The sequence below is a fragment of the Phoca vitulina genome, unplaced genomic scaffold (assembly GCF_004348235.1).
Source record: "Phoca vitulina isolate PV1807 unplaced genomic scaffold, GSC_HSeal_1.0 scaffold74, whole genome shotgun sequence".
In the NCBI taxonomy this organism is placed as follows: Eukaryota; Metazoa; Chordata; class Mammalia; order Carnivora; family Phocidae; genus Phoca; species Phoca vitulina.
The window spans coordinates 1417560-1433633 of record NW_022589777.1 but is presented as its reverse complement, the minus strand read 5'-3'; the positions used below and the strand labels follow the sequence as shown (position 1 = coordinate 1433633).

At 38.8% G+C, this 16074-nt stretch overlaps 1 long non-coding RNA gene and 1 pseudogene across 1 annotated transcript in view; one reads left to right on the top strand and one right to left on the bottom strand.

Moving 5' to 3' along the window:
- Window positions 1-16074, top strand: part of LOC116625175 — a 434562-nt gene that overhangs the window by 75356 nt on the left and 343132 nt on the right. The window lies entirely within an intron of this gene.
- LOC116625173 lies at window positions 3645-9795 on the bottom strand (annotated as a pseudogene).

The window sequence follows — 16074 nt, the reverse complement described above, 5'->3', positions numbered from 1 at the left end:
AAAAAATAGAAATGGAAGGAAAACTTCCAAACTCATTTTATGAGGCCAGCGTTACCTTGATCCCAAAACCAGACAAAGACCCCATCAAAAAGGAGAATTACAGACCAATATCCCTGATGAACATGGATGCAAAAATTCTCACCACAATACTAGCCAATAGGATCCAACAGTACATTAAAAGGATTATTCACCACGACCAAGTCGGATTTATCCCTGGGCTGCAAGGTTGGTTCAACATCCGCAAATCAATCAACGTGATACAATACATTAACAAAAGAAAGAACAAGAATCATATGATCCTCTCAATAGATGCAGAAAAAGCATTTGACAAAGTACAGCATCCTTTCTTGATCAAAACTCTTCAGAGTATAGGGATAGAGGCTACATACCTCAATATCATAAAAGCCATCTATGAAAAACCTACAGCGAATATCATTCTCAATGGGGAAAAACTGAGAGCTTTCCCCCTAAGGTCAGGAATGCGGCAGGGATGTCCACTATCACCACTGCTATTCAACATAGTATTGGAAGTCCTAGCCACAGCAATCAGACAACAAAAAGAAATCAAAGGCATCCAAATTGGCAAAGAAGAAGTCAAACTCTCACTCTTTGCAGATGATATGATACTTTATGTGGAAAATCCCAAAGACTCCACCCCAAAACTGCTAGAACTCATACAGGAATTCAGTCAAGTGGCAGGATATAAAATCAATGCACAGAAGTCAGTGGCATTCCTATACGCCAACAACAAGTCAGAAGAAAGAGAAATGAAGGAGTCGATCCCATTTACAATTGCACCCAAAACCATAAGATACCTAGGAATAAATCTAACCAAAGAGGCAAAGGATCTGTACTCAGAAAACTATAAAATACTCATGAAAGAAATTGAGGCAGACACAAAGAAATGGAAAAACGTTCCATGCTCATGGATTGGAAGAACAAATATTGTGAAGATGTCAATCCTATCTAGAGCAATCTACACATTCAATGCAATCCCCATCAAAATACCATCCACTTTCTTCAAAGAAATGGAACAAATAATCCTCAAATTTGTATGGAACCAGAAAAGACCCCGCATAGCCAGAGGAATGTTGAAAAAGAAAAGCAAAGCTGGCGGCATCACAATTCCAGACTTCCAGCTCTACTACAAAGCTGTCATCATCAAGACAGTATGGTACTGGCACAAAAACAGACACATAGATCAATGGAACAGAGTAGAGAGCCCAGAAATGGACCCTCAACTGTATGGTCAACTCATCTTCGACAAAGCAGGGAAGAATGTCCAATGGAAAAAAGACAGTCTCTTCAACAAATGGTGTTGGGAAAATTGGACAGCCACATGCAGAAGAATGAAACTGGACCATTTCCTTACACCACACACAAAAATTGACTCCAAATGGTTGAAAGACCTCAATGTGAGACAGGAGTCCCTCAAAATTCTAAAGGAGAACAAAGGCAGCAACCTCTTCGACCTCAGCCGCAGCAACTTCTTCCTAGAAACATCGCCAAAGGCAAGGGAAGCAAGGGCAAAAATGAACTATTGGGACTTCATCAAGATAAAAAGCTTTTGCAAAGCAAAGGAAACAGTCAACAAAACCAAAAGACAACTGACAGAATGGGAGAAGATATTTGCAAATGACATATCAGATAAAGGGCCAGTGTCCAAAATCTATAAAGAACTCATCAAACTCAACACCAAAAGAACAAAGAATCCAATCAAGAAATGGGCAGAAGACATGAACAGACATTTTTCCAGAGAAGACATCCAAACGGCCAACAGACACATGAAAAAGTGTTCAATATCGCTCGGCATCAGGGAAATCCAAATCAAAACCTCAATGAGATACCACCTCACACCAGTCAGAATGGCTAAAATTAACAAGTCAGGAAATGACAGATGTTGGCGGGGATGCGGAGAAAGGGGAACCCTCCTACACTGTTGGTGGGAATGCAAGCTGGTGCAGCCACTCTGGAAAACAGTATGGAGGTTCCTCAAAAAGTTGAAAATAGAGCTACCATATGATCCAGCAATTGCACTACTGGGTATTTACCCCAAAGATACAAAAGTAGGGACCCGGAAGGGTACGTGCACCCCGATGTTTATAGCAGCAATGTCCACAATAGCCAAGCTGTGGAAAGAGCCAAGATGTTCATCAACAGATGAATGGATAAAGAAGAAGTGGTATATATATACAATGGAATATTATGCAGCCATCAAAAGGAATGAGATCTTGCCATTTGCAACGACGTGGATGGAACTGGAGGGTATTATGCTGAGCGAAATAAGTCAAACAGACAAAGACATGTATCATATGACCTCACTGATATGAGGAATTCTTAATCTCAGGAAACAAACTGAGGGTTGCTGGAGTGGGGGGTGGGGTGGGAGGGATGGGGTGACTGGGTGATGGACACTGGGGAGGGTATGTGCTCTGGTAAGCGCTGTGAATTGTGCAAGACTGTTGAATCTCAGATCTGTACCTCTGAAACAAATAATGCAATAGATGTTAAGAAAGAAAAAAAGAAGAAGAAGAATGTAGCAGGAGGGGAAGAATGAAGGGGGGGAAATCGGAGGGGGAGAAGAACCATGAGATACGATGGACTCTGAAAAACAAACTGAGGGTTCTAGAGGGAGGGGGGTGGGAGGATGGGTTAGCCTGGTGATGGGTATTGAGGAGGGCACGTTCTGCATGGAGCACTGGGTGTTATGCACAAACAATGAATCATGGAACACTATATCTAAAACTAATGATGTAATGTATGGGGATTAACATAACAATAAAAAAATTTAAAAAAAAGTGAAAAAAAAAGAATTCTGTTAATCATTCAAGGAAAAATGCTATAAAATAAGATACGATTTCAGTGTAAGATGATCATACTCTAGATGAGGTAAGAACTAAGCACACCCACATAACAATTATGTAATATACACTATAGGATAATGTTAATGAGCCTCAACACAAATCATATCTCTTTTGGGGTATTCAAGAAAAAACTGGAAACAGGAGATGGTGTTAGAGCTGAGTCTGAAAAGTTGTCTGTGCTGGAGTAAAGTAAGCCTTCACTTTTTAGGTGAGCAACAAGTAAGTGCAAAGGCATCTGGTTGGAAAGTTGACATATTGGGGAACCAGTTGATAAAATTTTCTTGGGATGAATATATGGTCAAACTATTTAGGGAAGTAGATTAGATCAGGAAGATTAAGGTCTATGAATAACCTTCAATTATAAACTAAGCCTATGTGTGTGGGGGGGGGGGTTGAGGAGGAACAACAGATGATAACTGTTATTTCTGAAAAAGTTGGTTCTGAATGAGGAAAGCATGGCAGTAAGCAGAGAATTTAGAAAGCAGTGATAATTTTCTAGGTGTGATGCCATAAAAGTCTAACTGAAATTTTTAAATTAGTAGTGGTAAAAACTGAAATGAAAAAATAAAACAAGGGGCACCTGAGTGGCTCTGTCAGTTAAGCATCTGCCTTTGGCTCTGATCATGATCCCAGGGTCTTGGGATCGAGACCCACATGGGGCTCCAGCCCCACATCGGGCTCCTTGCTCAGCAGGGAGCCTGCTTCTCCCTCTGCCTCTGACCCTCCCCCTGCTTGTGCGCTCTCACTCTCTCTCTGTCAAATAAATAAATAAAATCTTAAAAAAAAGACATTTTTTTTCCTTAAATGACCTAGAGCAGTGGTTTTCAGACCAGTGGCATCAAATACAAGGTACTGAATCTGAAGCTCTGGCAGAGGAGGGGAGGTAGCAGTCTGTATTATAGTAACCCCCCCACCCCCGATGATTCTGATGTACTTCTAAGTTTGAGAATTATTGGCTGAAATTTTGTAATGAATTATAAGGTTTTTTTTTTTTTCTGTGTCATTCAAATGCTCATTCACCATTCGTTTATTAACATGATTCATTGACTCTAAGATACTATTGGTTTTAAGATTCAGTGCTACTTTATGTATCGTTAAAAATGCTGCTAATTAAGCCAATTCATGCCATCAATTTTAAGATGCAACCCAATTTCAGAAGTGTTAAAAAATAAAAATGTCCATCTTAGAATTTATAAAACATGTTGTGTTGACTGCCATGAAATCATACTGAATAAGAGAGGTGATGTTTCACAGACACATCAACCTATTCCTGTGCTTATTCTCATCAAACTTGGAACCATAACTACATGAAACCTATATTCATTTCTTTAATTTTGTTTTTAACTCAGACTTCATGTTTCTACTCTTTTCTTTTCAGTAATGGGTTATCTGAATCTAAATTGTTGGAATCTGTCTCTATTTTTCCCACACAAGTAAAAAGGATAGAAATGTTTAGGGCATTAATATTTAGGTATTGGTAATAATTAATTACATTTTACAGAACTGAGAAACATTCTTTGGGAGGAAGGGTAGGTTTCCCTTTCAACTAATATCTTCCACACCCCACCATCAGTGTATTGCTCCAGTTACCACAGACACAATTGAGAATAAAACATGATATGCCTATATTTCAGGAACTCCCACAAAGTCTGTTAGTGATCTTCAGGGTGTTTGGAAATGTTTGGGTCACGTAAAATTTTGCAAGCACATCTGTCTCCTGAACATTCTGCTCTTACTGTCTCCCCAGGGGAGAACATGGCCATCCTATACCCATATTTTCCTCATAGTTTTCTCCCATTAACTTCTGAGCTTTGCTCTTTTTCTATCTTTCACTTCCCTTTGTCTCTTTTATATTCTGTACAGGTCATTCTCCCAGTCAAGAAGCAGTCCATACTTTTGACTTTGCTGTACTACATTTTCCTCAGGCTGAACTTAGTATGGACTGAGAAGTACCCACAGGCTGCAGTACATGCATTTGGGAATAATTTGATACACAGAAACTGGAGAAAAATTAAAACCAAACTATGGATGTAGTCTAAATAGGTAACCAATCCTAAAGGATAGAGAGAACAAGAAACTGTAAACATAAAGCACTGGGATAAAGAGAGAACCAAGTTAGTTGAGGAGCCTGAGGTAGACCTGAGCCAAGGCGGGGTGGGGCATAGCTGCTGGTGATGGGGCTGCTACTTCCACTCTGGTCAAGTAAGATACAGAGATGAAAGTTTTATACCCATTTTTACCTGAGAAGGTGACACTGAGCATAAATAAGTGATTTGCCTAAATTCACTAGGTTAGTCCCAGCTCAGATGAAGTTTCTGGCCAGGACTTTTGCCCCACAGCCTAGCAGCATTACCCCACATATAACACTAATGTGTGAGGTTATGGAATACTTTCCCAACAATTGCTAATTCATCGCAGAGATCTGGCAGTTAAGAGATGTTAAAAAGTTAAAAGATGTTAATTAATTAAAAGCAGAACTACATTGTTTTGGTATAGTGTATATATAAAAATAAGGTAGAGTTACTTATTCTCTGAGAATCACTTTTATCCCATAAAAGATGAGGAAAGTGATTTCTTCACCCCTACTTCTTAGTTTGTCTTATGCAAAAGAAAACCCCAAAAACAAACAGAAAACCAGAAAGCAAAACAACTTATAAAATATAAATGTCATAGAAATGTGAGATATAATAAATATCATTATCATTCAACAGGAATTAGACTAAATGTTTACTTGGGTTGAGTTACACACACACACACACGCACACACAGTTGCTTCTGGTGGTGACTTTTTTTTTTTCTGGGTGACTTTAAAGCATGGTCTTCTATATTAATGTTGGTGTGAAGTCCCACATCTGCCATTTATAAACATTCTAAATCTGGTGAGTCAGTTAACCTCTCTAAAGCCCAGTTTTCTCATCTATAAAATAGTAATAGTACTAGTATCTATGCTATAGGAGGTTATTGAGGATTAAATAAGATAAAAAAGAAAAAAATAAGATAATAACATAATCACTGTTTAATATGTCATCATTAAAGTCCTTAGGTTTAGTCTAATGCCATGGCTGTTAGAAACCACACATTTGGTGGAAAGCACAACATATAACATTTGGCAACCATCTGCTATACCTTGGCTGGAGTTCTAGGTGTTTGAAAAAAAATTATTTTGTTGGGTGCTCGCAACAAATCTGTACATTGGCTATTAATGTCTTTATTTTATGGATGAGCGCACCAAAGCACAAAGAGTTGTAACTCACTTGTCCAAGGTCAGAAGGCCTATAATTGGAAGAGAAAGGAATGTAACACCACTCATTATGACTTCAATGCTCTTGCTTTTTTCACAGTATACCCTGACTGAGGGACAGCATGAAAGTGACTAGACTTGTTAGTCAAGGGCCTGTTACTATAATTACTTTCCATGGTTTTATTTTTGTATTTGTTTGAGCTTCTTTCATACTAAACTCAACTTAGAAATGTTTCTAAAGGAAGAGAAAGGTTGGTGTTAATACTGCTCATACTTACCATGGAAGGAAGCCTTTTCCTGCATAGGAATGGTAATTTTATTTCTGTCCTTAAAATGAGAAATAGGTCAACCTACTTACTTATTGCATTTCTTAAATCATCTTCTGGGATTTGGGCAGTTTAAGGCTTATAGGTCTTTTCTTGGCTATCTTCCTCTAAATCTCTTAAGGGATCATAGATATTCTATGCACATCCAATCAAATATTTATTAAAGAATATATAATATAACTGTAAATTTATTGTAACATTTTTCTCCTAAGGAGTTCAGAACCCTATGGCATTGATTACCTCATTTATCTTCATATACATTCCCAAGGGAAGAGCTTGGTAGTATTATCAGCTCAGATTAAAAATAAATGGGCGAGTATAAGCCAGTTGTTCAGTTAGTCAGTCTGTCATCAGGATTGACGGGGTTTTCACTCTTTGCAGGTAACTCTGCTGGAAACAGTAACCATGCTGTGTTCAGGGAAGCAACATGTCAGGACAAGGCTAGTCTGGATGAAAACTGAAATGGCTCAGGTGTGCCTCAGTTCACACTTCTCTGGTTATCTGTGTATTTGCCCAGCTAGTGACGAAACACTAACATAGGTCCTTTTCTCCATTTGAGAAGCCATCAGCCATTGTTCTCTCACACCACCTCATGCTTCAAGGCTCAGATGAGTCATTATTTTATCTGTAAGGCCTTTTATTTTATTTTTTTAAATCCCAGAATGTATTTATTTAGTATTATTTATCAAAGGGTTCAACTGGAAACTTGATTTAAAAAAAAAAAAACAGAGAACAAAAATGACAGCACAGGTTAAGATACAGTCCTATATAGAAATAAAGGAGAGGACAGATCGTCTGAGGAAAAGCCAGAGACAACACAAGGAGAGATGCTGGACAAGTCGGCATTCTTGGCTGAAGACCTGCTTTGAGTAGGTTTCTTGCAGATACTTTTTAAAGGTTGTGGTTTTTTTGTTTGTTTTTTCCCCAGAGCTCAGCAGCATGTGTGTTCAAAGGGCTATGAATGTTGGGTTCTCCTAGCAGGCTCTGGATGGATAGCAGGATGGTCCTGACATTTCTACAGGGTGCCACTTGTCCTCCAGGATGTCCAGGCAGATGTCACCCTGGGTGGGCATGTTGGGGTGGTAGTGGGATGTGAGGAATTGCACCGTGGATGTGTTTTAAGGGTAGCCACTGCGGAACTCCGGGGAGAGCTTCTGCCTCAGATCTCCATATATGGTGCCATCTGCTCTGTGGATGGCCCCCACCCATTTGAAAAGGTTGTCTGATTCAGGGGAGATGGAAATTCCTTGTTCACCAGACATCCTCAGCTCCAGCTGTAGCTTCATGCCCTTGGAGTGGGCAGTGCTCTGGCTCCTTTGTGGGTGGTGGCAATGCTGGTGGAGGCTGGGTCAAAATTCTGGGAAGCCATCTGGGAGGGGCTGGCAGGGCCATGAGAACTTGGGGAGCATGACTGCAACTGTAGGGCTGCAGGCCCACATGTCCACTTGTAAGGCTTTTATTTCTCCTCAGCAGAGTTACGCATGTCTGTGTCTAGACTTGTGACAATTAGATGTAGTGAATATATCCAATACAGTATATTGAATGAATGAATGTATTTTGTGTGCATCTTCTCTAAAAGGCCAAGAGCTTCTGCAGGCCAAGAACTGTGTTTTAGTTCTCTCTGGATCCTCAGCACCGATCACAAAGCCTGGCACAAAATAGACAATTAGAATCAGTTTAGTAAATAACACAGGGAACTAGAATGCATATTTAATATATGAGGATCGGACTACAAACATATTGTTTCAGATTCTTGTTGCTATTTAATTACATTCATAAGTGGGTGAATTTTCTGCTTCGAATGGCATCCTTCAGATGTTATTTTTGAGCCTTACTTTCACCTTCTGTAAAAAGGGGAGGATGATGCTTATTTGTTCTCTATAGGATGCTGTGGGAAACAAATAGAATGAAGTGTACGTATTAGTTTTCTAGGGCTGCTATAACAAAGTACCACAGCGTGGGGGCTGAAAAACAGAAATTTATTTCTGCATAGTTCTGGAGATTAGAATTCTAAGATCAAGGTGTCAACAGAGTTGATTTCTTCTAAAATCCCTCTCCTTGGCTTTTAAATGGCCATTCTCTCCATCTGTCTTCCCATGGTCTTTTCTCTGTGCATGTCTGTCCTTATGTCCTCTTTCTACAAAGACATGAGTCATATTAGGTTAGAGCCTACCCTTACAACTTCATTTTACCTTAATTACCTCTGTAAAGACTCTATCTCCAAATACTGTCACATTTTGAAGTACTAGAGGTTAGGACTTCAACATATGAATTTTAAGGGGACGCAATTTACCCCATAACAGTATATAAAACGTCCAATATGATACCTAGCATGTAGCTCTCATTTTACTCATAGAGTTATTATTACCATCACTTTTAGTCAAAGATTTCCAATAGATCACAAAATGGCTTTACTTCTTCATGTTAAATAGCTCCTTTGGTCTCTTGCTTAGCTTGCTTGAAAAGAAAAATAATGTGTAGACAGGGCACAAGCAATTCTAGCATGAAGTGCAAGCAGAGGGAGGAAGATGAAGAATTATCCTGAAGGAAGGAATCCTCTGAGCTCATTTACAGATTTAGCAAGAGCTTGTCATAACTGGGAAAACAGATGACCGAGACAAAGAAGGTGATGCTATAAATGGCGGCAAATATTTTAAGAAGAAAAATGAAAGCATGTGGAGGTCTAGTTGGCATTCAGAAGAAGGGACAGTGAGTCGGGATGCCAAGCATGAAAGGTATTAAAAAGGAACATTTCCATGAAAAGCTAGCAGTCAAATTTGATGGGAAAAGAGCCATTAGCCACATGTCAACCTGTGATGAGCTTCAGAGCCATCTTTCATGCAGTCATCTTCCCTTCCGTCCCTGCTGTCCTTCTCTCTTCTCTCCATTCCTCTATTTTTCCTTTGCTTTCTTCCACAAGAATGAACCGAATCCTTGATACACAATAGGCATTGTCAGAGGACCGTGGTATATACAGATGTAAATAATATCCTCAGGGCAGTTAATGTACAGTTATAAATAGGCAATTCTTATTATTTGTGGTAGTTATATGAAGCCATCACAAACACTGACGTAGTGAATACTGAACTGTTGTTCCTGGGGGAAATACACACTCACACACCACACATACCTGCAGGCACATGGCACGTAGATTGTCACCTTAAATCCTAGAAATAACTCAGGCTGGTACATTCTATCTTCTTAACCTTTCAAAAGAGAAAACAAGGTTCAGAAGTCTTAAGTTACTTGCTTGAGGCTATCCTACTAACAGATGCCATAGATAATTGGAATTTCAGCCCCATCCATCCTAGAGCTGGAGCTTCATATACTACAGTGCACTTCTCTGTACCATCTCCAAAAACACACACACACACACATATATATATATATGTACACATATACATACGTATGTATGTTTTAAATATATATATTAAATATTTTTAAATATATATTTTAAATATATATATTTATAGAGAGAGAAGGGGGAAGAAAGAGATGACCATATATATCCATGTATAGGATATACATATTTACATATCTATTTATATACAATTATATATACATGTATGATACATATGGTATAATTTTGTATCTGTCTATATATCAGATACAAAAAGGACTAAACAGCAATGTAAAGATTGATGAGCAAAATTAATTACAGCTAAAAGATCTACAAGATTCAGGGGTTTTATTGAAAATACTTCTAGTATTCTACACAGAAGAGTGATTATCCATACCTCCATGTGTAAGATCTCTCTTTTTAGGTGCCAAGAACGATTCTAGACCTTTAGTAAAAATTACTCCTTATAGTAATCTTAAAAAAGTGACTGTACAATCTTCACTGTAATACTAGAAAACTAGAACTCAGGAAAGTAAACTTGTTAGAGACTACACAGCCATTAAATAGTAGTTTGAGATTTGAACCTAGGTCTCTCCAGTAATCCAGACCACTGCACCTCATGATCTCCCATAAACAAATATAGAATATCACCTTCCCAGCTGAGATCTCTTCCTTCTACTCTGACTCAAACATCCTCATCCTAAAATGAAAAGGAATGGCAATCAGAGAAACCAGAATTTGAAGAGGACAAAATGAGTGTTGTTAGGAAGGCAAAAGCAGAGAATGAGTGCTACTTGGGCATCTAAGTGCATCCACTTAGATATAAATCTCAAAGGAGAGAGGGTTTAAAGGGTTACAGGGAGGGTTTACATTATTTCTGAGAGGAGTGTTTTGAAAGACAAAAGAAATTAAGAAGTCAATTGGTCAATAAAAAAAGACAATGGCTAGCAGGTAGAACAATTAAGGCAAGAAGGCAGGGAGTGAGAAAGTCTTCATGGAAGCTGAGCTCTAGAGCCATGGATGTGGGAGAATATGTACAACTGGCTGTTCTTGGCTCAGTAGGACTCTGGGAGTGAGGTGATACCAAGAGAAATGTGGTCAGTATGGAGAAAGCAAGTGGATAGAAATGGGTTTTGAATGTTAGGATACTAGGTTTGGATATTTTCTCAAGGCAATGTTACATTATTTAAATTTTAAAGTAAGAAAACTAACTTCCAACAGCCAGAGTTTAAATGTTTCACCTGAGGAATTCTTATTAAGAAGTTTGGGAGGGACACCTGGGTGGCTCAGTAGTTAAGCGTCTGCCTTCCGATCAGGTCATGATCCCAGGGTCCTGGGATAGAGTCCCACATCAGGCTCCTTGATCAGCGGGGAGCCTGCTTCTCCCTCTGCTTGCCACTCCCCCTGCTTGTGCTCTCTCTCTCTCTCTCTCTCTGACAAAAAACAACATAAAAAAGAAGTTTGGGAAAATAAGATAAAAACAGAGAGGGAGGCAAACCATAAGAGACTCTTAACTATAGCAAACAAAATGAGGGTTGCTGGAGCGGTTGTGGGTGAGGGGAAGGGGTAACTGGGTGATGGGCATTAAGGAGGGCGTTTGATATGATGAGCACTGGGTGTTATATTCTACTGATGAATCACTGAACTCTAGCCCTGAAACTAATAGTACACTGTTTAACTAAATTGAATTTAAATAAAAATTTAAAAAATTAAAAATTTAAAAAGTATGTGAGGCAGTGCTGTGTAGATCCCAGAACTTTGACTCTAGATCTCAAATTCTATTATAGAAAATATTCAATAATAATAAAAATAGATTCGTACTTTAACAAAGAAAAAAGAAAGATTTATATTCTATCTCACTGTTAACCACAAAAATTCCAAGTATTTACCAGGATCTGTTGCCTGGAAATTATGTCTGTCATTTCCATAATTGCTTTGCAAGGCCATTATTAGGGAAGAAATTAATAAAATAATATAGAGTATAACAAAAGCTTCAATTTTCATAAAGTTGGGATTGAAACATTTTTTAACCTGAAAATGTAATGTTAGTTCTTCTGGGACTATCTCTGCATTGTCATTACTGTGTTGTCTTGTTTTGTTTTCATTTTCCCATTTTCTCAGTCATGGTGAAATTCTTTTAACAATACTTGATAAGAAAAGACATTCCCAGTCCTTAAAGGTCACACATGCAAAAGCCAAGACAAATGAACCTCAGGAACATGGGCTACAATACACATGTATTGCACTAAGTAGGGAAAGTTGTTGGTTTTTTTTAAGATTTTATTTATTTGTCAGAAAGAGAGTGCGAGCACACGCACACAAGCAGAGGGAGTGGCAGGCAGAGGGAGAAGCAGACTCCCGGCTGAGCAGGGAGCCAATGTGGAACTGGATCCCTGGGATCATGACTTGAGCCCAAGGCAGATGTTTAACGGATTGAGCCACCCAGGTGTCCCTGAGTAGGGAAAGGTTTAGTATGCCAAAAATGTCATATCTGAAGTTAGGACGAAGAAAGTCCTACACTCTCTGTAGGACTCTCTGTTGCAATCTCACCTGGATCATTCATCTGTCTATTATCACCGCATAACATTTAGAGCTCTGCGCTGAGTTGAGGGTGATCAGGGGGCTAACACTCCTAGAATCATAGCTGCTTGCTTGGAACGGGAATTCTCTCTGGTATAAATATTAGTTAGAAATGACTGTGAATAAATCAAGGGGAATTAACAAACAGCATTTCATCCAGAAATGTGTCCATTGCTTTATTGCTTTCATTATTTAAATGGTGACCTTTTGGCAGAATATTGTTTAATAAATAAGTCAGTATTTCAGGACATAGAGGGTTCACTGGTACATAGTGGATGCAAGCCAGGCTTTCTATCAAGTAACTGAAGAGTTAGGCCCAAATTTCCTTGTATTTATATTTATATTTATATTTATATTTATATTTATATTTATATTTATATTTATACTTATGCTTATATTTATATGTGTATATACATATATATGTGTATATATATATATATATATATGCTTTATATTGTTAAAAACAGCATGGATGTTAAGAAAAATGACTACATTTGAATTTTGACTTGCTGTTTGTGTGACGTTTGACCTCAAATCTACACGCCTGTTTCCTCAACTGTAAAAGGAAAGCACCAGTGCCTACTTCAAACTATAAAGATTGTATGGGAATATATATCACTATTTTATTTTATTTTTTAAAAAGATTTTATTTATTTATTTGACAGAGAGAGAGAAAGAGAGCACAAGCATGGGGAGTGACAGGCAGAGGGAGAAGCAGGCTCCCCACCAAGCAAGGAGTCTGGCTCCACCCCAGCCGGGCTGGGATCATGACCTGAGCCGAAGGCAGACGCTCAACGACTGAGGCACCCAGACACCCTGGGAATATGTATCACTTTAAACTTATTGCTAGTTGTACTTGTTTTTCAATTACCCTAGTAATAACAAAAATATGTTATTGTCACAAAGTGCAACATTTTATATAGTCAAATTTAAGATATCTAATCCCGGATTTAGAAACATGCACTTGAAGTATACTACATCCACAAAATTCAACATGCTCAAGTTTTAGATCAGAAGTAAACATATGTGCACTAGATTTTTTAAATTAATAGACTTATTTTTATGGGGCGCCTGGGTGGCTCAGTCGTTAAGAGTCAGCCTTCAGCTCAGGTCATGGTCCCAGGGTCCTGGGATCGAGCCCCGCATCGGGCTCCCTGCTCCATGGGAAGCTTGCTTCTCCCTCTCCCACTCCCCCTGCTTGTGTTCCCTCTCTCGCTGTGTCTCTCTCTGTCAAATAAATAAATCTTTTTAAAAAAATAGACTTATTTTTAGAGTAGTTCTGGGTTTATAGAAAATTGAGCAGCTCCCCACGATTTTCTCTATTATTAAAATTTCACAGAGGGGTAGTACATTTGTTATGATTGATGAACCAATATTGATACACTGTTATTAACTAAAATCAATAGTTGATACTACGGGTTCTGTCTTAGTAGTGTGGAAAGGTAGACTCTGGCTGTGGTGGGTCACTGAAAGTCAGGGTGAACCGGAGTTTGCATGTAACTCCCTGACTTACCTAACTGCCAGATCAAATGGTGCCAAGGGATATGATGCAAACTCAAACTCTCAGATGACTATTTCATTTCATAAGTCATTTAATTAATACTGACCCAGTACTTACTATATGCCTGGCACCCTGCTTGGCATGGAAGAGATAAGAACTGAAGAGCAGTTGGTTAATTACCTATATGAGATCAAACAACTTTGGTTGAACACACAAATAAACAGAGTATTACAAAGTCTTAAAACAATGGCAAAGCTAGGATGTGCCTAGGATATTAGGAGCACACAAAAGTGGGGCAGCTGTGTGCTGCTGGGAGAAAGGAGGAATCATTTTCTTCTTCTTCTTCTTCCTCTTCCTCTGTTTCTTCCCTTCCCCCTTGTCTTCCCCTCCCCCTCTGCTTCTCCTTCCTCTCTCCTTTCTCCTCCTCCTCTTCCTCTTTCTCTTCTCTTGTACTCTGTAGGTCTTCTTGAGTTCCAGTGATGTCATATTGAGGCCTGGATAGACTTTGATGCTTCCCTAGTCTGTAGTAAACGCAATTCTTTTTATGATTTGCTTGGTGCCTAAATCCCATTCCTTTTCCTGAACCCTACTTGCCTTGCAGGTTTAGTTGCCAGTTTCTGAATGGTTTTCCTCTCTCTACCCAAAGTAAAATCTCTTTTGAGGACAACCATGTGTCCCACACATTGTTATCTCTAGTGCCCAGCCGAGGGCTCTGTCCTTAGCAAGTGCTCAATAAATACATAGGGATGAACATAGCATGTTATGTTAAAATATGTTACTGAATTTGTAACTATGTCCACACAAGTTAACTGAATTAAGTAATTCTGCTTAATTCCAAGCAGGATAATATTTGAAATAAACTAGAACCCTATTATCATTATATAGAATCGGCAAAACTCATCCATTTAAGCTTTTTGGAAGCAGAGGAAGATGATAGTTTTATTTTACAGAAGGGAAAAGAGTCCATATGAGCATATACACTGCATTCTGATAATATTCCCTGAAATATAATGCCTACATCAGGTAAAAGCTTACTGTCCAATGATCCTACCTAATAATAGGAAAACGATTATTCAGGGTAATAAGGGAACTAGGCTCTAGTCCTTAGGTCACCATCAGACAGTTGTGTAATCGTAAGCATGTTGCCTAACATCTGGATATGAGTTCTCTCCTCAACTACTAAGGGTTCATAGATGCCTGGGTGGCTCAGTCAGTTAAGCGTCTGCCTTCAGCTTGGGTCATGATCTTAGGGTCCTGGGATGGAGTCCAACATTGGGCTCCCTGCTCAGCAGGGAATCTGCTTCTCCCTCTCCCTCTGCCCGTCTGTCCACCCCCACTTGTGCTCTCTCTCTCTTAAATAAATAATAATAACAAATACTACTAAGGATTCATTCAATGTTCTCTAGGGTTATTTTCTACTTTAATGGAAAAAAATCATGATTAGAGTATTGTCTTCCTAAAAGCTTTAACTAAGACAAAGAAAATTAGTTTCTTTAGATTCTTGGAAATTGAATCAATTATTCAATTAATACTTTATATTGTTGAACCATTGTATACATTTTAAGAGAGAAGATTCTGAGAACTTTAAAGCATTTACTGCCCTAACCTAATGCTAGGGAATATTTGGTCCCCCTCTTGTGCCTGGGGCTGAGCTTGCACCTTGAAATAGCATAAGCATAGGATATACACAGAGATATCTTCCTGTTGCCCATGGCCATCCTGCTATGAGAGTGATATTGGATCAGGTTCTTTCCCTGTTCAGAATCCTTTGATGACTCTTTCCCCATAATGGTGCTTTACAAGCAATGCTATACACTGCCCTGGTGAGGTCTTCCTCCATATGAAAATAAATAAACTGATTATCCTTATTCAGATAAGTTTGGGGAATTCTGTATATCTTTCTTGGAGTGTCTCAATGTACACTAACTTATGAGAGGCTTTCAGAAGTCCTGCAATTGGGAAACCTGCATTATTTCCCAATATCTTCCCTTTCTACTTCCTCCTTACCATCAGAACTCTGGCAATGTCTCTACATAAAATACTAATCTTCTGCTACTTCCTTTTACCTAGGAGTTGGCTAAGTAAGCCAGTCCTGACCAATGAAATTTATGGGTAGAGCTTCTGGACAGAATATTCTTGAAAGGAGAACCTCCTCTGTTGGCATGCTCCCTCCATTTTCTTTCTTTCTTTCTTTCTTTCTTTCTTTCTTTCTTTCTTTCTTT